Consider the following 24793-nt stretch of genomic DNA (forward strand, 5'->3'; position numbering starts at 1 on the left):
ATCACATGTGTATATTCACCTGTACATGGACCTAGAATTTTTTTATACTAGTGCGGATAATAGGATTACATTATCCGCCTGCCCAAAAAGAAGCAATGTGTCAGAGTTGAATTCGGCGGATCCCGCATAGGGGATCCTGAGCTAGTGAACTTAGCTAGATAGTAAAGGGACAGAGGGACACAATATTTTACCCATGTTTAGGCCCTCTCGAAGAAGTAAAGCCCTATGTCCGGCTTGTATATATTGATTGTGATGGAGTACAAGTTATAGGATGGGCTTCCTCGAGATCGTATGATCTAGCGACTAGCATAGCCTCGGTTTATGTAATACAATCGAGGCCTAGGATAACATGAGCCCTTGTCTTGTGTGCTAAGGCTTGTGGAATCTCCCCTATATGTGTCATGGGCCGCTCCAAGTGGCACACTAATGAACCGCCATGGGGGTCTTCGGCCCGGCCCTCTTGACCGGGACACGACATGGTGAGTAACCCCTAGTCTAAGACACCATCACAATGTACTTGTTGGTTAGATTTCCAACAAGTACGGAATTTGAAAATTATATTGCATGGATCATCATCTCATTGGGACTTACATTGGACGCAATCTCAATATAGATAATTCTTTTACCATATATTCTAGAGCTCTCTAGCATGATATTTAATAACACTACACACACACATAGAGAGAGAAAGGGTATAATACTATATATAATCCATGCAAATTTGCAAAGTAGCAAACGAAGGCATGCGATTTTATCCTTTTTAATCTTTTCATATCTAGAATAATTTAAATTCGCAATGTTTATATTTCCAACAAGTAAGAAATTTGCAGAGCCTATTTCATGGATCGTCATGTCACGGGGACTTGCATTGGACTCAAATCCTCAATAATGATAATTCTTTTATCATACATTCTAGAGCTCTCTACCATGATATTTAACAATAAAACACACACAAACAAAGAGAGTATTATATTATAATCAATGCAAATTTGCATATTAACAAGCGAAGGCATGTAATTTTAATATTTTTTTTCACAACTAGCACAATTTGAAGTCATAATGTTTAAAAAAGAAAAAGGAAAAAGAAATAACATAATTTTTACTATAAAAATGGTTTCAGTTTATCGTGGATGTTACTATCAACAAGTATAAGAGTTTTCTATAAATTTTACATGTTCCAAGTATAAGAGTTTTTCCTGAACGATCTTGGCCATGGGAAACTGACGAGGCCTGTTGATCAAAATTAAACATATAAAGCCAATGCCAACTACTCAAAACAAGAGAAGCAGTAGGGACATGTGCGCAAGATGCTACCTGAATCGCCAAAAAAATTGGGAGTCCTCTCCCGTATCTATAGTCAGAAAAAGGGTTTACCTTTGCAAGCGACTTTTTGTCCTTCTTGTCACTTTCATCGCCCTTCTTGTCACTCTCATTGCCCTTCTTGTCACTCTTATTTCCCTTCTTGTCACTGCCACTCCCATCACCCTTCTTGTGACTACCAGCTTCAATCCTAGCAAGTTCCTCTCGATGAATGGATCGAATGGTCTCCATCTAGATCTCATATCCATGTTGGTTGTTAGCTTCCCTGACCTTGTCCACATCTTCAAGGAGCCTCTTGTTCTCAGCAGCGAGGTTCTCCGCTCTCTCGGTAACCTCACTCAGCTTTTCCTTTAGATCCTGTATGATCTCAGATGTCTGCCCATCTACAGAAGCAACAATGAGAGCACAATCAATACACTTTAGAAACTCACAAATCAAAGTGATTAAAAAGTAATTTATACCATTAGGCATCACATCCGATGTCTGACCAGGAGAAGTATCTACAAAACATGAACGTAAATAGGGTGATCGAGCGCAATCAAAACACATGGTGTATATCAACTCATATAGTTATCATGAGTATCTACTACATTAAAAAGAAATTTGTACCATGAGGCATCACATCAGAAGTCTGACCAGATGAAGTATCTACAAAACATGAACGTAAAGTGAGTGAATGGGAGCAATCAAAACACGTGGTGTATAGCAACTCATATAGTTATCATGAGTATCTACAACATTAAAAAGAAATTTATACCATTAGGCTCAATTGGTTCTCCAGCAGACAAGAGTAGCATTCCGGCTGCAGCAACACTTGCACCAAATACATAATAAGAATCCTGAAACATGGAACACGAGAAATGTTACTTGAATATTCAAGCAACCATTTCAGCAAAAGCGATGCTAGCTAATTCAGCCAATTCAGCCGTTCAAGCAGAAGGGCAGGGTCTCAAGTTGGAAGCAAATCTTTTGGAATCACTGAAAATTCACAAAGTTGCGGAGCTAACAAACCTCATCATGTAATGCAGGCATTTCTAATTCTACATGTGTTTCTATGTGAATGCTACAGGAAAAGCAGCAACCTAGGGGATGAAAAAACATTTATAGATGAGTGAAGTAAAGAGCATAATTGGTTCGATGCTGAAAGTTGGCATGCCAATAATTGGCAAATGCCAAATGTTGGCTAGTGATTGATTGACTACCAATTTTTCTTGTCTATCTTACAAAAAGTTGCCAATTGTTGGCAACTTTTGGTTTTGCCAAATGTTGGCATCAAACCAAATGCATGACAACAGATTGAAAAAGGTGTTATATGAACATCTAACCTCGGGGAGAGAGATCTTCCAAGTAGGGATACCAAGGTGGGACTGGCCTGGTAATACAATGCTGGGGCTGCCCAGTTTACGAGAAGCTTCTGTGATGATTCCTTTCATGCTAATATGTGAAACAGACATGCTGCAGGTGATGAAAAGTGATCAAAGCATCAGTTGCAATTCACAGAAAGTACTATGATGCATCACAAGGGATCAAATAATCAGCAAGGCAGTAAATCAACAGATCCAGTTCCTAAACTGGGTATGACCGACACTATAGAGTGTACTATGATGCAACACAACGCAACAAATAATCAGCAAGGGAGCAAATCAATAGATGCAGTTCCTAAACAGGGTATGACTGACACTACACAGAGTTTACTATGATACACAAGTCACCAAATAATCAGCAAGGCATCAAATAAACAGATGCAGTTCCTAAACAGGGTATGACCAACACTACACAAAGTGTACTATGATGCATCACAAGGAACCAAATAATCAGCAAGCCAGCAAATCAACAGATGCAGTTTCTAAACATGGTATGAATGACACTAATCAGGCACCAGATCATCATGTGCAGTTCAATAATGGGGTAAGAGGACCAACCAGCCCATCTGTGAAACCATGTTACGTGCAGCAAGCATGAGTTGGAGGCTGTGGGCGTCGGTCTGAGTGAAGATGGAGGCGAGGAGGGGAAACTCTTCCTCCCTTGCAGCCATGGCCGCCGAACAGAGGGCAGATGCCACCATCGTTGTCCTGCAAATCAACCATAGATCAGAGGCATTGGTGTAAATGGACGGAAACCTAGATCAGCTGAGAGAACAGGGCGGAATTCGACCCGACGAGCGAACCCTAGATTGACCACCCTGACTTGGAATCGGGATTAGAGAAGGAAGTCTTACCCATCAGGATTCGCTGCCCCCAAGATCATCCTCAAGGGCGGTAGGTCGGCTAGCGCCTACGTGCAATACGGCCACTCCCGCGGAAGCTTCGAGGCGGCGGCTGATGTCTACTATGCAACTTTATTCTTGTAGACTCGTGTTGGGCCTCCAAGCGCAGAGTTTTGTAGGACAATAGCAATTTTCCCTCAAGTGGATGACCTAAGGTTTATCAATCCGTGGGAGGTGTAGGATGAAGATGGTCTCTCTTAAACAACCCTGCAACCAAATACAAGAAATCTGTTGTGTCCTCAACACACCCAATACAATGGAAAATTGTATAGCTGCACTAGTTCGGTGAAGAGATGGTGATAAAAGTGAAATATGGATGGTAGAAAGAAATGCTTGTAGAAGATGGCGGGGAGGCCATCCATTCCCGGTGCTTTCAGGTCCCCAATTGAGTCCAGGGCCACTTTGACCTTCGATGCAGTGAATTCTTTTGTTAGAAATGCGTTCATCTCAGGGGTTACTTTTGGGGTGATATGGTCAAGGATATCCGCCGCGTCCGAACCTGCCACGGGGGTAAACAAGCTAGAGAAATAGTTAGTAACGAGGGCCTTTAAACCCTCCTCCCCGAACACCTCCACTCCATCCTCCCTCTTCAGTTTTACTATAGTATTCTTCCTTCTTCTCTCTGAGGCGAACGCTTGGAAAAATTTCGTGTTCTGGTCTCCCTTCTCCAACCAGTCAACATGAGCATGTTTTTTAGCTGCTAAGTCAATTTGATCTTCCAGTTTACATAGTTGGCCCTTTGTAGCGACCAGACCTCAAACAGTCTGATCTCTGTGCTCCGGTGTCATCCCTGGATCAGTAATGCTGACACCACACAGTACTCGGAGGATTTATAGCAGAGTAGCAACCACACACTTATTACATCGAGTGTCTCAAAAGAGAACTTATTACAATAAATATGGCTTAAGGCCATCTAATAACGATAACAACGGAAGGCTTGGAAGATAGGTGAGACCATCAAATCCAACGGCATCACTGGGTATAGAACCACAACCTAAAACTCCTTAATCGTCGTCTGAAAAGTCTGCAACATTAACGTTGCAGCCCGAAACGGGTCAGCACATGGAATATGCTGGCAGTGTAACACATAGAGAGTAATGGAATGAAACAGCTATACTATATGCATATTTGGCTGGTGGAAAGCTCTATGGTTACTGTTTTGCGTAAAGCCAATTTTTCCCTACTTCAAAGGAATAAATTTATTTAACTATCATGGTAGTTGTTAAACATTGAGAATGGTTGACAGCATTCTCAATCCCAATTAAGCATCATAATTAAACATAACCCAACACAATTAATTTAGAGTAACATGTTGAGATTCACATGATAATTCAGATACTAGACACTCAAGATGTCCATAACCGGGGACACGGCTAACCATGATTAGTTTATTACACTCTGCAGAGGTTTGCGCACTTTTCCCCACAAGACTCGATCGCCTCCGTTTGGTTTCTCGCACTACAGGGTGTTTGAGAAGACGGATGACCGAGACATAGTCTTTCAGAAGCTCTAGCACCTTACGATCGGGTAGACCGTACCACCTACATCCCCTACATCTGCTAGTCTACCACTGTAAGAGTTCGCACGACTTAGTCAACTATGCTAGAGCCCATAATAGCTTGTGGCTGCACACGGAAGTTTCTAGTATGAATAGTCTCATGATCCCTTTGAGCCTGGGTGGCGGCCCAAAAGAAAACAGGCAAGTCCTGGAATACCCAGGTGCCTCAATCCACCCAGATGTGTGTTTAAGTTGCCACCTTAGATAACCATTAATTAACAAAACTCACATCTGTCATGGATATCACTCACCCAATCCATGTCTACTAGCATAGCATGGCATAATAAGCAAACGTAGAAGTAACTCCCAAAGGTTTTATAATAAATAGGTAATAGGTACTACCTCATCTACTTCGCATCCCACAATTTGATTAGATCCTAACCATGCAGTGTGTGAGGGGTGATCTAATGCAATAAAACTGGGTAGTAGAAAAGGTATGATCAAAGTGTTACTTGCCTTGCTGATGATCCGGGAAACCTAGAGATTCGAAGTAACAGGCGACGCACTCCGGGTATTCTATCGCAGACAAACAAACAAGCATACAATAATTACTCATCTAATGCATGGGTAAAACTCAAATAAGAGATCTAACTAGAAGGTTCAACCTAAGAACTCCGGTTGGCAAAAAGAATCAAATCGAACGAAGCAACGAAAGTCAAACGGCGAAAGAAAACAACTTCGTTCTACTAATCTGGATCTAGGGCAAATTTTACAGTAGCAAAATCTTGTTTAAGTTGGTTAAATGGATAGAGGGTTTCGAGACGAAACTCTAGGCGCTTGAATCGCCTGATTCCGATAAATGAGCGAAAAGTTATAGTAAAACGAAAATCGGATCAGAAATCGCGATCAGAAAAATCGCGGATTTAATCCGAGAAAAAGAAAACGACGAACGTTCGCTGGAACGAATGAACGGACGAACGCTCGCTATTTAAATAAACCGGAAAACCGATCTATTTAAAAAAAACCGAATCTAAAAAAACCGACGGAAAAACTGAACGGGTTTTTGAAAAAAAATAAAAAAACCGGCGCGGATTGCGAGGCGGCGGCGGACCTCGGGCGGCAGCGGCAGCGGTTGGAGCTGGGGGCGGCTCGGGCTAGGGTTAGCTCTGGCTGGGCATCCCCCCCGCTTATATAGCCTAACGGGCCAGGAGTCCTAGTCGGACACGGCCCTAGGTCGGTTCGATTTTTTTAAAATAATTATGCGCAGAAGAAAAATAAAACGAAATACTAAACGGACTCCAAAAATTCCGAAATAAATTTTCACGGGCTTCTAAAATCAAGCCGCACAAGGTGAACATTTATTTGGGACCTAAATGCAATTTTGAAAAGCGCACATTTTTCCTAAATTCAAATAAAACACCGAAAAACTCCGAAATAAAATCCTATTTGATTTTATTATTAAGTCCTCAATATTTCTTTATTTTGGGAAAGTAATTTTATTCCCTCTCTCATATTTTTGTAATAGAAGTAATTGATGATAAAATAAATAAAATCAAATGATCCTATTCTCAAAATTTGAGAAAACTCAAATATGAAAATAACGAAATCCCCAACTCTCTCCGTGGGTCATTGAGTTGCGTAGAATTTCTAGGATCAACCAAAATGAAAAAATAAAATATGGTATGCAGTGATGTTCTAATGTATAACATTCCAAATTGAAAATTTGGGATGTTACAAACCTACCCCCTTAAGATGAATCTCGCCCTCGAGATTCGGGTTGGCTAGAAAATAGGTGAGGGTGGTCCTTGAACAAATCTTCCTCTCGCTCCCAGGTGGCTTCATCCTCTGTGTGGTGGCTCCAGTGAACTTTACAAAACTTGATAACCTTGCTGCGAGTAACTCAACTGGCAAACTCGAGGATCTTAATTGGTTTCTCCTCGTACGTCAAATCGTTATCCAACTGAATAGTTTCCAAAGGCACTATGTCTCTCAAAGGTATGTCAGCCATCTCCGCGTGACATTTCTTTAACTGAGAAATGTGGAACACATCATGAACTCCTGACAATCCTTCGGGCAATTCCAACTTGTAGGCCACTTCTCCCATACGCTCCAAAACTCGATATGGTCCTACAAATCGTGGTGCTAACTTCCCTTTAACTCCAAAACGCTTTGTTCCCCGAAGTGGAGATACTCGAAGATAAGCTCTATCTCCAACTTCGTAAACTGTCTCCTTACGCTTAGAATCTGCATAACTTTTCTGTCTAGACTGGGCTACCTTGAGCCTATCGCGAATCAACTTCACCTTCTGTTCAGACTCTTTAATCAAGTCAGGTCCAAACAACTGGCGGTCTCCAACTTCGTCCCATGACAACAGTGTCCTGCACCTCCTTCCGTACAAAGCTTCGAAAGGGGCCATCTTTAAACTGGTTTGGTAACTGTTGTTGTAAGAGAACTCTGCATATGGCAAATTGTTGTCCCAACTAGATCCATAATCTAGCGCACAAGCTCTCAGCATATCCTCCAAAATCTGATTAACTCTCTCGGTCTGTCCATCTGTCTGTGGATGAAAAGTTGTACTGAATTCTAGCCTGGTACCCAAAGTTTCATGTAACTGCTTCCAGAACTTTGAGGTAAACTGGGTTCCCCTATCTGATACGATACTCCTTGGAACTCCATGCAAACATACGATCCTGGTCATGTATATCTTTGCCAACTTAGCACTGGTGTAAGTGGTCTTTATTGGGATGAAATGAGCTACTTTCGTCAATCGATCGACTACAACCCAAATCGAGTCATAGCCTGAACAAGTCCTGGGCAATCCCGTGATAAAATCCATGCCTAGCTTATCCCACTTCCATTCGGGTATCGGCAATGGTTGTAACAATCCCGCTGGCTTCTGATGCTCTGCCTTTACTCTCTGACATACATCACAAACTGCTACATACTCCGTTATATCCTTCTTCATTCCGGTCCACCAGAAAATATCCTTGAGATCCAAATACATCTTTGTATTTCCTGGGTGAATTGAATATGGTGAATCGTGTGCCTCTTGCAAAATCAACTTCCTGATCTCCGGATCATTGGGCACATAAACGCGGTCTTCAAACCATAGGGTATCGTGTTCATCCTCACGAAATCCTTTAGCTTTTCCTTTGCTCAGTTTCTCCTTTATAGCGGCAATCTCCTTGTCAGTCCTTTGAGCTTCTCTGGTTCTATCCATCAATGTTGACTGAATCTCCAATGCTGCTACATAGCCTCTCGGAACTATTTCCAAACATAGTTCACGAAGATTTCCTGCTAACTCCTTGGGTATTTCTCCCGTCATTAACATATTGACATGGCTCTTACGGCTTAATGCGTCAGCTACTACATTAGCCTTTCCGGGGTGATAATGCAATCTCATATCATAATCCTTGATAAGCTCCAACCATCTCCTTTGTCTAAGATTCAACTCCTTCTGTGTGAAGATGTACTTCAAACTCTTATGATCTGTGTACACCTCACAATGGTTTCCAATGAGGAAATGCCTCCATGTTTTCAAAGCATGCACTACGGCTGCTAACTCCAAATCATGCATGGCATAATTTAACTCATGAGGCTTCAGTTGTCTTGAGGCATATGAAACAACTCTCCCTTCCTGCATAAGTACTGCTCCAAGTCCTCGACGTGAAGCGTTGCAATACACCTCATAATCTTTGGTCTGGTCTGGCAAAATCAACACTGGTGAGGTAACCAAACGTTTCTTCAACTCCTGGAAACTAGCCTCACATTCCTCCGTCCATATGAACTTGGTATCTTTCTTCAATAAATCAGTCATAGGCTTCGCAATCTTTGAGAAATTCTCAATAAATCTCCGGTAGTATCCTGCGAGTCCAAGAAAACTCTGGATCTCTCCAACTGTTGTTGGGACTTCCCACTTGGTCACGGTATCAACTTTAGTGGGATCAACTGCTATTCCTTCTCCGGAGATAACGTGTCCGAGAAATCCTACTTCCTTCAACCAAAACTCACATTTGCTGAACTTGGCATATAATTGATGTTCTCTGAGCTTTCCAAGTACCAAACGCAAATGCTCCTTATGCTCCTCCTCATTCTTCAAATAAACCAGGATATCATCAATGAACACTACGACGAACTTATCTAGTGGTAAAAGCTGTCTTCGGAATATCCTGTTCTCGAATCTTCAACTGGTGGTACCCTGATCGCAGATCGATCTTGGAAAATACCTTAGCTCCTTGCAATCGATCAAACAGATCATTAATCATTGGTAGTGGGTACTTGTTCTTGATCGTTACTTCGTTCAATCCTCGATAATCAATAACCATCCTTAACGATCCATCCTTCTTCTCCACTAGAAGTAATGGCGATCCCCAAGGCGAAGAACTTGGGCGGATATATCCCTTATCCAGTAACTCCTTAATCTGCTTCTTAATTTCCACCAAATCCTTTGCTGGCATCCTATATGGTCTCTTTGATATTGGCCCTGTGCCTGGCAATAGCTCAATCAAAAACTCAATATCTCTATCCGGTGGCATGCCTGGCAACTCCTCTGGAAATACTTCAGGGAAATCCCTTACCACTGGTACTTCCTCCTGCACAACTCCTGTTAAGCAATTTACTTGAGTCCTCTTTGGCACATGTCGGGATACATACTTGATCCGTCTCCCTTCTGGGGTAGTAAGCAAAATTGACTTACTAGCACATTCAATATTCCCTTCATACTTTGATAACCAATCCATGCCTAATATCACATCCAATCCTTGGGATTCCAATACTATTAGGTCTGAGGGAAAAACATAGTTACCAATCCTTAATGGTAACTGATCACACCATAGGCTAGCCACATACTCTGCTCCAGGCGAGGTTACTAACATGGGTGACCTAAGGGCTTGGGTTGATAGGTTATACTTATCCACAAATCCCCTTGAGATGTATGAATGCGATGCACCAGTATCAAAAAGAACGAGTGTAGTAAATGACTTAACCAAAAACTTACCTATTACTGCATCGGGCTGAGCTTCAACCTCCTCCACGCTAACGTGGTTCACCTGTCCCCTGTTGAAAGGGTTTGGCTTCTTTCCAGAACTTCCATTGCCATTTTGGCCTTCAGGACATTCATTGGCATAATGTCCGGTCTTCTGACACTTAAAGCAAGTGACTTGGCTCAGGTCCTTCTTGGCTGGGGTTGATGGGTTGGTGCGGTTCTGGCCGTTGCTTCCTCCATTTCCATTACCATTCTTGGTGCCATTGTGATTGTGCGAGCTACCTCCTCCATGAGTATGCCAAAAATGTCCTCCTGGTCTAGGGGTAAAACGTGGCTTCTGCTGAGCTCCTGAATTGTACTTCCCTTGTCCATACTTCCTCTTGTGATTCTCAAGTTGCTGCTGCTTCCCTTCAATCATAAGAGCACGATCTACCAACTCCTGGTAGTTGTTGAAGGTTGCTACCATCAACTGCATGCTTAACTCATCATTCAGTCCTTCCAGAAACTTCTCCTGCTTAGCTGCATCCGTAGCAACGTCATCTGGGGCATAACGTGCTAACTTACTAAAGTCCTCCACATACCGGCCAACTGTCCGTCCTCCTTGGCATAAGTTGCGAAACTCACGCTTCTTCATGGCCATAGCTCCTGATGAAACATGTGCAGTACGAAAAGCCTGCTGAAACTGGTCCCATGTGACAGTGTCGACTGGGAAAGTGGCTGTGAAATTCTCCCACCATGATGCTGCGGGTCCTTCTAACTGATGTGCGGCAAACTTCACCTTCTCCGCATCTGTGCATCCTGCTGTGGTCAACTCCCTAGCTGTCTTGCGGAGCCAATCATCTGCTACTATCGGCTCGGTGCTACTGGAAAACACCGGCGGATTCAGCCTAAGAAAACGGGCTAAGTGATCAATAGGTGGTGGTGGTGGGTTGTTGTTGTTGTTGTTCCCTTGATTCTGATTATGGACTAGCAACTGCATCAATGTGTTCTGCTGCTGGATCAACTGGGTGAGCTCCGGTGGAAAGGCAAATCCGGGGTCACGTCTCGGAGGCATCTGAGGGTTTAGAAGAGATGAGATATAAGAATAGAGGGGGTCTAAAGAGAAAACACTACCCATATGCACATGAGGCAAAAGCAAACAATTCACTTCATTCAATCAAACAAGGGCATACAATCGATCTATCTATCGCAAAAGTGCTCGGACTACTATATTTACATGGTGGACTACTACTAATTATGAGGTGGTCTACTAGAAATATTCTTCGGTTGCAGACTCCATGATATCTGCTCCGGCTTCATCAACATAATCATCATCGCTATCATCTGGGTCCGAGTCGGTGTCATCGATGATGATGTAGTCTTCCGGGCGAATCTCCTTGGGTTCTTCATCTTCATCTACTGGTGTAGGGCCTCCCATAAATATTGCTAGCTTCATTGTTAGGTCGGCATTCTTATCCACTAGTACTTCAATTTCCTCTTCATAATCTTCACGTGTAGCCTTGAGTTCTTCCTCCAGTTCCTTGATTCTAGTCTTAGCCTTCTTCAGATCTATCATGTCGGCGCACATCTGGTTCTCCTATCGTCGAATGTGCTGGTTTAGCTCCTGGATAAAAGCTGCGATTGATCTATCCTTCCTGGTGCTGATCATCTCCCAGTGTTCATCTCGGCGCCCACAAATCTGGTAGATAGTATCTTTGAGATCATTGCGGTAGACTTCTCCAATGCGTCCCATGGCGATGTGAGCTGCCATGCTCTTTCCTAGACTCCAAGTTGGTGCATCAAAAGAAAACACTATGGGCTCAGTGACTGGCATGAACGTCCTTCCTGGAACTTGAACTTGAATCATCCAGTGCTCTTCTTCAGGTAAAGTGGCGTTGTAGGTTCCGGTGAAGCTTGGTATTCCTATGTTCAGGTATCTAGTGACTTCCTTCAAGTGACGTCCAAAGGGTGTATCTTCATCCGGTTGTGTGAACTTGTTCCTTGCATCCGCCATCCTAAAAGAGTAGAAAAGATGAGAAGTCAGAAGAGAAGAGAGTGAATAGTGATCTAGGTCTTTTAGCTTAGTGGTCGTGTCCTACAGTCAGCGTGTGCTCTGATACCATCTCTGTAGCGATCAGACCTCAAACAGTCCGATCTCTGTGCTCCGGTGTCATCCCTGGATCAGTAATGCTGACACCACACAGTACTCGGAGGATTTATAACAGAGTAGCAACCACACACTTATTACATCGAGTGTCTCAAAAGAGAACTTATTACAATAAATATGGCTTAAGACCATCTAATAACGATAACAGCGGAAGGCTTGGAGGATAGGTGAGACCATCAACTCCAAAGGCATCATTGAGTATAGAACCAAGACCTAAAACTCCTTAATCGTCGTCTGAAAAGTCTGCAACATTAATGTTGCAGCCCGAAACGGGTCAGCACATGGAATATGCTGGCAATGTAACACATAGAGAGTAATGGAATGAAACAGCTATACTATATGCATATTTGGCTGGTGGAAAGCTCTATGGTTACTGTTTTGCGTAAAGCCAATTTTTCCCTACTTCAAAGGAATAAATTTATTTAACTATCATGGTAGTTGTTAAACATTGAGAGTGGTTGACAGCAATCTCAATCCCAATTAAGCATCATAATTAAACATAACCCAACAAAATTAATTTAGAGTAACATGTTGAGATTCACATGATAATTCAGATACTAGATACTCAAGATGTCCATAACCGGGGACACGGCTAACCATGATTAGTTTATTACACTCTGTAGAGGTTTGCGCACTTTTCCCCACAAGACTCGATCGCCTTCGTTTGGTTTCTCGCACTACAGGGTGTTTGAGAAGACGGATGACCGAGACATAGTCTTTCAGAAGCACTAGCACCTTACGATCGGGTAGACCGTACCACCTACATCCCCTACATCTGCTAGTCTACCACTGTAAGAGTTCGCACGACTTAGTCAACTATGCTAGAGCCCATAATAGCTTGTGGCTGCACACGGAAGTTTCTAGTATGAATAGTCTCATGATCCCTTTGAGCCTGGGTGGCGGCCCAAAAGAAAACAGGCAAGTCCTGGAATACCCAGGTGCCTCAATCCACCCAGATGTGTGTTTAAGTTTCCACCTTAGATAACCATTAATTAACAAAACTCACATCTTTCATGGATATCACTCACCCAATCCACGTCTACTAGCATAGCATGGCATAATAAGCAAACGTAGAAGTAACTCCCAAAGGTTTTATAATAAACATGTAATAGGTACTACCTCATCTACTTCCCATCCCACAATTTAATTAGATCCTAACCATGCAATGTGTGAGGGGTGATCTAATGCAATAAAACTGGGTAGTAGAAAAGGTATGATCAAAGTGTTACTTGCCTTACTGATGATCCGGGAAACCTAGAGATTCGAAGTAACAGGCGGCACACTCCGGGTATTCTATCGCAGACAAACAAACAAGCATACAATAAGTACTCATCTAATGCGCGGGTAAAACTCAAATAAGAGATCTAACCAGAAGGTTCAACCTAAGAACTCCAGTTGGCAAAAAGAATCAAATCGAACGAAGCAACGAAAGTCAAACAGCGAAAGAAAACAACTTCGTTATACTAATCTGGATCTAGGGCAAATTTTACAGTAGCAAAATCTTGTTTAAGTTGGTTAAACGGATAGAGGGTTTCGAGACGAAACTCTAGGCGCTTGAATCGCCTGATTCCGATAAACGAGCGAAAAGTTATACTAAAACGAAAATCGGATCAGAAATCGCGATCAGAAAAATCACGGATTTAATCCGAGAAAAAGAAAAATGACGAACGTTCGCTGGAACGAACGAACGGACGAACACTCGCTATTTAAATAAACCGGAAAACCGATCTATTTAAAAAAACCGAACCTAAAAAAACCGACGAAAAAACCGAACGGTTTTTCGAAAAAAAACAAAAAAAAGGCGCGGATTTCGAGGCGGCGGCGGACCTCGGGCGGCGGGCGGCGGGAGCTGGGGGTGGCTCGGGCTAGGGTTAGCTCTGGCTGGGCCTCCCCCCCGGCTTATATAGCCTAACGGGCCGGGAGTCCTAGTCGGACACGGCCCTAGGTCGGTTCGATTTTTTTTAAATAATTACGCGCAGAAAAAAAATAAAAAGAAATACTAAACGGACTCCAAAAATTCCGAAATAAATTTGCATGGGCTTCTAAAATCAAGCCGCACAAGGTGAACATTTATTTGGGACCTAAATGCAATTTTGAAAAACGCATATTTTTCCTAAATTCAAATAAAACACCAAAAAACTCCGAAATAAAATCCTATTTGATTTTATTATTAAATCATCAATATTTCTTTATTTTGGGAAAGTCATTTTATTCCCTCTCTCATATTTTTATAATAAAAATAATTGATGATAAAATAAATAAAATCAAATGATCCTATTCTCAAAATTTGAGAAAACTCAAATATGAAAATAACGAAATCCCCAACTCTCTCCGTGGGTCATTGAGTTGCGTAGAATTTCTAGGATCAACCAAAATGCAAAAATAAAATATGGTATACAGTGATGTTCTAATGTATAACATTCCAAATTGAAAATTTGGGATGTTACACCCTTGATGGTTAACTCCCGCCTGATCTGGCTTTGAGACAATGGTTGCCGTCGGACTTCTTCCAACTCCTTTTTTAGCTTCCTAGCTCGCTTCTGTAGATCGCCTAGGACGTCTATGTTCCATATATGGAGCGCTTCTTGAATTGCCGCTAGTTTGCTAGATATAGAGGTGCCCGCCGCGTACGCCCACGCTTGCTGCACCAACTCCTCACACCCTTCTTCCAATAACCAGCGGGCTTCGAAGCGTTTAGCTTGTGTCCTAGTGTGGCTCCTTCATGTAGCTCTATCCCCATGTACTCAGAGTACGACTAGTCTGTGGTCTGAATGCTCTGGATTGCCATTGATTACCTTGTAGTATGGGAAGCGAGCACACCACGTGGGCGACGCTACCACCCTGTCGAGACGTTCACGGATATATCCATCCAGACGAAAATTATTTTTCCTCCAAGTGAAAACATCGCCTTCAAAACCAAGGTCATCCAGATTACAGAACTGTAGGGCATCACAGAAATTTTGCATTAGTGCATGGCGCCGGGGTACCCCACCCTGCTTCTCATGGTTGTACAACACCTCATTAAAATCTCCCATGCACACCCAGGGTAGCGGTGACTGGTGGTGGAGGGTCCTCAAAAGCCTCCACGTATCCACTTTCTTCTCCATCCTAGACTCACCATAGATCCCCGTAGGCCTCCATTGAATTCCATCCTTCTCTCTCACTGTTACATCGATATGCATTCTGCCCATCCATCTCAAGGTTACATCAATCCCATTTCTCCAAAACAGGGCCAGACCCCCACTCTTTCCTTTATTATCTTGTACGAGCATATTATGCAGTCCTAGATTACTCCAAAACTTCTCCATCCTTCCCTTATCAAGTCTGGTTTCCGACAAGAATAGAATGTCGGGGTCCTCCTGCTTCTGTAGAGCCAGAAGCCCTCGAACAGCTGGGCCATTCCCCAAACCCCGGCAGTTCCATGCAATGATCTTCATTGGGACCCGCCAGGCTGTCCCTGCAGCCCAGCGCTCACATTTTCTCCTTGCATGACTCCGTTCTCCTCCGACACCCTTCTCTTCTTTGCATCTTCCTCCTTTGCTTCGTCCACATCCATCTGCTCCGCACCCCTTTTACCACCCAGCCCCACTCCTCCTAACTCCTCAACTACTCCGCCTCCATTATCTACCCGTGCCTTCCTCCTGAAGGTTTCGTTTTTATGGCCTGAACCCTCCTTCCGCCCGCGATCCCCCTCCATGGCAACATTCAGACGTGGCCCAGAAAGTACGTCGATCTGCATGGTTTCATGCATGGCCTCGGAACTCCCGCCAGCAAGATTCTCCTCGGTGTGGCCCGAGGGAAGGGTCACGCTCATGCCCGGCTGCATGGTTGTGGGCCTCCGTTCGTCCATCGCGCTCACTGTGCTAGGTGTGGCCATCTCGCTGCTCAGCACGTGCGTTGTGGACAGGGTCATCTTGTCTGTTCCCACGTGGTCCCCTTCCTCCCCCGTCCTCAGATCTGAGGCACCTGGGCTTGTCCCCTTGGCTTCCTTAGTTGGCTTCGACTGGATTGGGGCATTTCTTGTCTCCTGCTACAGCTCATCAACCGGTCCACTGTTATTCACTTTCCCCTGAGTGTACGTTAATCTCCTCTGCAGATTCGGTTTACCCCCAGCTTCCTTCTTCTTCATAGGGCTTGTTACTTCCTGTTCACTCGCCCTAGCAACCGCAACCTCATTCCCCCTTGCATCCTTCTGGCGCCATGATGGGGCATCACTTCCCGACCCGCTTCCGCTTCTCCCTGACCCTGAAGCCCTCCCACCCATACCTCTACCTCCCGAGTTCGCTCGACCATCCCTGCCCCTGTTTCTGCCGTCCCCCCACCTCCTATTCTCCATGTGAGCGCGCAGCCACGGGCCAAATTGCTTTCGTGACCCCTGGGTTGCTTTTTCAGTGCACAATCTATCAACATGGCCAACCAAACCACATATATAACAAAAGTCCGGCAAGAACTCATATTCGAAAGGGCACCAATGCTTCTCCTCCTCCTCAGTGCCAATGGCCTCCTCCGCAACATGCTCCACCTGGCTTTCCCCTTCCTCAGCATCATCGAAGGTGAAACCCCTCATCAATGGCGTCTTTATATTCATTCTTACCTTGACACGGAGGAATTTCCCCACTGCGCTCCCATCAGCCCGTGCTTCAACATCCAGAACCTCTCCGATCAGTGCTCCAATGGCTTCTCCAGCCTCTCTGTTCATCAGACCGAGGGGCAGCCGAAGAATGCGAACCCAAACCGTGGTGGTGTCGAACTTGTACTCCTCTATGCGTCTCTTGGGAACGTAATCCTCCAACACAAGCAAATCATTCCCGAACTCCCACGGGCCTCCCTCCAAAGCCAGCCTCTTCCCGGACTCCTGTTTGAAAGTGAACAGAAAGATGTTCTCCCCTACCTCCTCGCAACGGACACCTCGTATAGGGCACCATATGCGTCCAAGAGTCTCCACCATGGCCTCCCTAAACGCCGGCTTCTCCGAGAACAACTTGGCCAACGCCTGTGGTTCCATAACACTCGCCTTCCCCGACCCCAACCAACCAATCCTTACCCCCTTCTTCTCCTTCTCTGACAACTGCAGATCCTTCAACAGCCCTTCAATCTTCTCCATCACTACAAACCCGCTCCCTCCCGCCCCGATCTGGCAGCAGGGATCCCAAGACCCTGGGTGGAAATAGTGGTGTACGGTCGTGCGTCCCGGTACGCGCAAAAGGCTTATGGTGGGGGAAGGGGAGATCCTCAGACAGCGTGGCAAGAGTTGCCTGGCGACGAGGTAGCCTACGTACTGTAGATCGTGGCGGCGGCGAGTGAAAACCTAGTTCACGTAGGGACGGACCTGTGGCTCCCTGCTTTTCGCATTTCTAGTTTCCTATATAGTGGTCTTATCTAAGGTTAACAAATGTCATGGTTTTCTGTAATACTTCTGCTTCGATACAACCCCCTTAAACACTGCTTTTCGCATTTCTAGTTTCCTATATAGTGGTCTTATCTAAGGTTAACAAATGTCATGGTTTTCTGTAATACTTCTGCTTCGATACAACCCCCTTAAACACTGCTTTTCGCATTTCTAGTTTCCTATATAGTGGTCTTATCTAAGGTTAACAAATGTCATGGTCTTCTGTAATACTTCTGCTTCGATACAACCCCCTTAAACACATCAACGCACAAGATTTCTTCATATATACCTCTTCCTAATAAAGGGTAGGATGGTTCTTTTTTTTAAAATACGTGCCATTGGTGACGGCTGCAGTGAGCGCGATGCGAGATGTAAAAAGTCAAAATAAGTGCATGCACCGGCTAAGAATCGAGCCATGTACCTCTTGTACATAAAAGAGAGTGGCTCTCCAATCCAGCTGACTAGTGTTTGTGAATAAACAAGAGCGTGCAAACTTAAGAATCCCTCCGCCCGGATTTATTGGGCCCTTGAGCCGTAACGAGAAGACCAAAAAATTGCACATGGAGAGAAATTAGAAATAAATCTCTTAGCTAATCGCCGCTATTAATTAGGCCTATTAACTAACCGTGCATGCAATGCCTACTGCCTAATCCAATCAAAGAGCCCAAACAGCAATAGCCGGGAAAGCAATAGTGCCATTATATAAGAGATTCATAGTAGAGTTTTTTCTTTTAATTGTGTTTTCACTTCGAAAATGTGAACGGCGGCCGCGCACCAGGCAGGCCGGTATCAAGGCAGCAAAATTGACAAATTTGACCTATGGACGAAATCAAATCACAGAATGAACTGCTCGTGAAACTATTTCACGTGACTGACCTTTTTGTATGACGCCCGACACGAAGGCGTCACACTACACTGTGCAACGCCTCGCAGATAGACGCTACACGCCTAGCCAGCGTCGCACCCATGTGATCCGAAAATTAGTAAGTCAGTGTGCAGCGCCTGAGAGCTAGGCGCCACACTATACAGTGTAGCGCCTAGCTTCTAGACGTTGCACTAGTGGTTGCTTCATTTTGTAGTGCAACCACTAGTGCAGCGCCTGAGAGCTAGGCGCCACACTATACAGTGCAGTGCCTAACTCGTAGGCTCTGCACAATGACTTAGCAATTTTTAGGCAGTTTGAGGTGCAACGTTGGCCAGGCGTGTAGCGCCTATCTGTGAGGCGTTGCACAATGTAGTGTGACGCCTTCGTGTCGGGCGTCACACGAAAAGGTCAGCCGCGTTAAATAGTTTCACGAGCAGTTCATTCTTTGATTTGATTTCGTTCACGGGTTAAATTTGTCAAATTTGCCTATCGAGGCTGTCAGGACGCTATATGGATTCCCGCTGGCAGCATATCCCTCACGTATTCTATTTATTTTTGACCCGTATTGGAGCATCCAGGCCCCACGCACATGCAAAAGTCTATAGGGCTCTGACGCAAAGCTGACACGTACGAATAGCACTGCGACGATCTATACATGTTCGACCTGGTGTGGTGGAGGCATGTACGACGTGCATGTCAGTACTGGAGCAACGTTGCAGTCACCACCACAAGTTTGTTCAATCGCGGACGTGGCACACCGACAACCAGCTAACACGCAAGTTGGCTCGCTTTTTATCAGTTCTCTAAGCAGTCCCAATTACATTGATTGTTATAGTAATTGTCAGGTTTGACCATGGATTTGACCATTGATTGTTGTAGTAAGATGTCCCCCTTGCTTACAGTACATTACCACGATGCAAGTCATGTGATGCTTGCGATCTAAAGAAGTTTAATGTTTTTGGAACATGTGATTGTATCAAGTCAACCTCAACGACGCGATAGTGCCACGCTGTCAAGGATGTAACTAGCATTAGCGAGTTCAGGTTTTACATGTGACGGCTCCTATTAACCAAATATCATTAGCCAGTTCAGGTTTTATGCGTGATGCCCGCTGCTGTGCATCAGCTTTCCGCCGCGCATCCTGATTCTCTTTTTACAGTTATGTCACGTATGGGAATTTACTATGCCATCACCTCAATCACAGTTGTCGCCATCTACCCCTGCTGTGTGAAATATTTTATGTCTGTTCTGTTGATATTTTTTGTCAGTTTGACACGCTATAAAATCCACCCAACCGAGATACTTGAGCTCGCTAATGAGGATTGTCATAGGGTAAACAGTCTTTTTTAACAAGCGCTAGTTGAGATACTTAACACTACCCAACGGCAGGGTCGTGCTCATTGCACGTTTGGCATTCTTGTCACTCAACTGCCCGGCGTGGCGCGGCAGGCTCGAAGAGAAAATTTCTTGGGAGTAGCGCTTCCATCAGCTTTCACCTCGTACAGGTAGCCCATGAATGTGTTGAGCACGCGTGCACTCCTATAGTTTTGAGTTGCCGGTGAGTAGAGCAGCCGGAAAAGAGATGAACAATGGGCATGTGTGCACTGTGTTAACAACGATCAAAATTCTCTCTCAAAAAAAAAGACCAAAACTGACGCGCCTTCCTCAACTGTACTATCGATTGGCGGGTTAGCTCTCAATGAAACTCCACTCTGCAAAAAAAGAAAAGGAAATGTTCAAACCAAATCAGAGTGAAACCCCACTCATGCTCGACGGGTGTTTTTCCGAACCTCAACCTAGCAAATAAATTTCAGTTAGGTTAAGGATAAAGGGGGGGGGGGGGGGGGGGGGGGAAACTATTCTACTAATAACACAAAACAAGGATATTTCAGTCACATTCATAATTCAGGCCCAGAAATTGTGTACTATAATAATAAAATAACCACCAAGTCCTAGTTAATTACTTACGAGCTGATTGTTTTTAAATGTTTCGATCCGCTGCTTCAGTATAGCAGTTAAAGAACATAATGCACCACTGCCAACAAATTTCAGTTAACTAACTGATGGGTGCATACAGATAAAAATAACTAAATCTATTAAGTAACGTAGACAAACAAATACACATGACCATGAGTTTATCACTGATTGTGGAAAATCAATACCCGGATACACTCATAACACACAATCAAAAAAATTCAGTAAGGTTCAGAATTCAGGACCCAAAAAAAAGGTATGCTATACACAAACAACCAGGAAATCTCAGTTAGCTTCGCAATTCAAGGCACAAAAGAGGCTATCTGTTTTGCAAATTCGGATGCTTCTGGTTTGAACAAGAAGCATCTTTGACTAAAAAACCATGGCAGTCTAGCATTATCCCGAAAACTAAACCATTTCATATGCTAGATGAGAGAGTTTTTAATCCACAATTACCTCCTTGTCCAGCCGCTTATAGCTTCTGAGCATGCCGCAAAGCCGGTGTTCCCATACGTCTCTACGTCCTCGCCACCGCGGCCCATCTGGTCATCTGCGATGCCATGGAATCCTGCGACTCCACCGGTAGGACAACACCAATCAGCTCCGCCGCATGAACATATTTTTGGAATGTAGAAGTTGGTACAGACTTGGTGAACAAATCAGTCACATGATTTGACTTGCAAGATATAAAATATAGCCATATTGCTTATTACGTAACCTGTTTCCATCCCGGCAACATAAACAACATTATCTTTGAGATAATGGTTGGTGGATGTAGCCATTAAGGTTTGTTCTGAAGACGTTCATGGGGTGGTTACCACACCTAGCAGGAACACAAAACTTTTCTACGATCTGACATAGTAGGGATCTGATCGGTGTATCCAATGATATTTATCCAGATTTCTCTGAAAATGAAAGATTATGATAAGATGTCTGATGCATTGGAATTATCGAAAGATATTCTTGAGTTTCAACCAATTGTTTTTGGTGGATCCAATGCATGCACTGTGATATGGAACCTTAGGTCCCAACATCTTATTCCCATCTCCTCATGGTCTAGATGAATCATTTTCTACGGCAGGAGAACGAATAACCATGGAAATTATGGATGGATAAAACTTGTCCACAGTCAATTTCTCCAATATAATCTAGATATAGACAACATGGTGTAGCATAATGTACTATGAGTGAAGGTGCTCGAGGTTTTACCCAAATCCTTCATCTCAAAATCCGTCATTAAGATGATCATATGCTTCGTCATTGCAGGAGTAATCCCTGTGTATGACATATATGCATGGGTAATCATTATTGTAGGAGTAATCCTTGTGTATAAGGAACTCACTATGTCGGTTGTACCAGAATGTACCGACAATAATAAGTTGTATGGCGACTTATTGGTTTTTTTTACATAATGTATGGTGTGTTTTGCATTTCGATTCAGAAGTGAGGTTCCACTGGGAACCATCTATGTCTGAATCTAGTGATCCGCATGGCTATGTAATCACTACATCTATCAACTGCATAGATAGACGATTTTGTATTGCCAATGGTATAATGTATCGGAAAGAGATTCCACCTCTGGAGAATAGTTGGGTATCTGAGTGAATCCTTGTGCTACAAGACTTGCTCTATGTCTCACCACCTCATGGTTCTCATTCCGTTTCTGGAAGAAAACTGGTGTAGGTATTGCTTATGTGAATACCTTCTCTTAATTGAGCAAGATTATTTCTACATTGATTATACCATTTGCTTGAGTATAATAATAATACCACACAGAGACTGAGAGATTATAATAATATAATCAATGCAAATTTGCAAAGTAACAAATGAAGGCATGTATTTTTTTCATATTTTCATATCTAGCACAATTTGAATACGCAATGTTTAAATATCCAACAAGTACGAAATTTGCAAATCCTATTGCATGGATCATCATCTCACGGGGACTTACATTGTATTCAAATCCTCAATAATCATAATTCTTTTATCATATATTCTAGAACTCTCTGCCATGATATTTAAGAATACTAGACACACACACACACACACCGAGTATAATACTATAATCAACACAAATTTGCAAATTAACAACCGAAGGCATGGGATTTTTAATATTTTCACATGTAACACAATTTGAAGTCATAATGTTTACAAAATAAAAAGGAAAAAGAAATAACACAAGTTTTACTATAAGAATGGTTTATGTTTATTGAGGATGTAACTATGAACAAGTATAATAGTTTTGTATAAATTGTACATGTTCCAAGTAGAGTTTGAGAGCACATAGTAAACCAGCATCCCCAAGCTTTTCTAACAAGAAATGATTGTGTTATTGCTTTAGGTGGTCCTAAGCTTTCAGTTTACACACAACTGGAAAAAAGTAGATTACTTGTTCGCTGAAGTAAAATCAGACTATTGTTGACTGACTCTTTATCACAAGCAAGCAATTAGTAGTCTCATGCTATACTGCTAGAATCCCACACAGTAGTGCTCCTCCGTAAAGAAATATAAGAAAGTTTAGATCACTACTTCAGTGATCTAATCTTTACGGAGGAAGAGTAGCTAATCATGGAGCAACCACATTCATATTGATCTATAGGATGCATAGCCAGAAACTCAAAAGTTCGCATCAGACGAATAAAATGACTTGGTTTTGTCCATTCTATATTTTGGTTCTACTTGACACACTCAACATCATTTGAGTCCAGCTAGCTATTGTATTATCAGGCAAAATAAGGGAATAAGCCCGAGTTGCATGATGGAATTAACAGCTACAGAGATCACTTGCTAGACTTGGGAGAGCTCTCCCTAGCATCCTCCTTGCCGTACTTTGGCCTCCTCCTTGGAGGCAAGTACACTAAGGATCAGAAGCACCGGTAGGCCGCTGGAGGCATATATAGGAACTGGTGGTATAGACGATCCGCACTCGCGGTAGAGAAGGTGCAGCGACAACTTCTTTGGGCCCAAAAGCTGCCGGATACTGACGACCAATCTTTTTTATGTTGTCCTAGGTCAAAGCACGCACAACACAACCGATAGCAATGACTGTCATCCATCCTTTGATATTCGATAAATCCCTTGAAGTTCCTTAGACCATCCAGACAAAAAAACTTCCCACTACACAGGAACAAACACACATTAGATTCTAGCCATCTTCAGTTCCTCACAAAGCTTCATAAGAGTTTTCTTGGGAGAAAAATATTATAAATAAACAAACGATAACCTCATATGGAATTCTCTCCTGAGGAGCACCACTTCCACCACCCTTCGAGCTTTCTCCAGTTTTCTGCAAGCTTCAGCAAACCAATCTCTTTTAGGGCACGCTTTTTCCTCCTTCTCTGCCTTTAGCTCATCCTACAGCTCTTGGGTCCTCTGGTCTCCACTTCCCACCATGCAAACTAATAAAAATAGTGTTGTTCAGGATAGCAAAAAACAGTAGGTTGCAATAGAAAACTAAAATCAGATTGCAAGGAATGCATGAACCAGTGGGTATATAAGTTGCAATGTGGTTAAACAAATTGCATAGCAACCAGTGAAGCGGTAGGGCCTTATGCTTCATGGAATCAGTTCAGGATAAATAGCTATAGAACTGAGAGTGCACGTGTAGCAACTAGTAACATAATCATGCTAGTTGTACAATACATACATGAAACAGTGTTAATCATGTCCTATTCAATGGTTCTCTTGGAACATGTTTACACAGGTTGACAGTTCACTAAAAACTGGAACAAGCACGGATGGACGATAGCTCGTGGATAAATTGACAAGAACTGTATTAGTGTCTTTAAACTAGCGCAAGGAGATATTTCAGGATATCAAATGCTTACTTGAGAAATGACTAAAAGTTGGTTCATACCAGCAATGAATATAATTTAAAGTGCTAAATAAAATGCAATGCATGCAGTGCGTACTATATGCATCTATTGAGAGCCCTCCACATATGCAACTAATGCGACAAGACTGTTAGCTCCGAAACCAAGAAGAACCTTCCCAACAGAGTAGCGAGGGGTATATTGCTATGAACAGAGAAAACATCTGCATTAGAAGTAGTAGGTAATATTTCTTGTAAACTCTGGATAGTGAGTTTTAAAGATCTGTAAAGACAATGTCACATATTCATAATACTTCATAGCAATAAGTTCAAAGCGTAGTTCTAAGCCGTCAACTAAAAATGATTGATCGTTAAGAAACAATTAGTTGTCTATAGAACCAAGACAGGGCAATGGTTGGGTTTGACAAACGACACCATACAAATGTTCTAACGTTACAAAAGAATAAATAAGCAAATGGACAGATACCAAAGCATTGGTTGCCAACAGTTCACAAACTCTCGGCAATTGACACAACAATA

This window comes from Triticum urartu, chromosome 1A (assembly GCF_056163025.1).
Source record: "Triticum urartu cultivar PI428250 chromosome 1A, HENAU_Tu73, whole genome shotgun sequence".
Classification (NCBI taxonomy): Eukaryota; Viridiplantae; Streptophyta; class Magnoliopsida; order Poales; family Poaceae; genus Triticum; species Triticum urartu.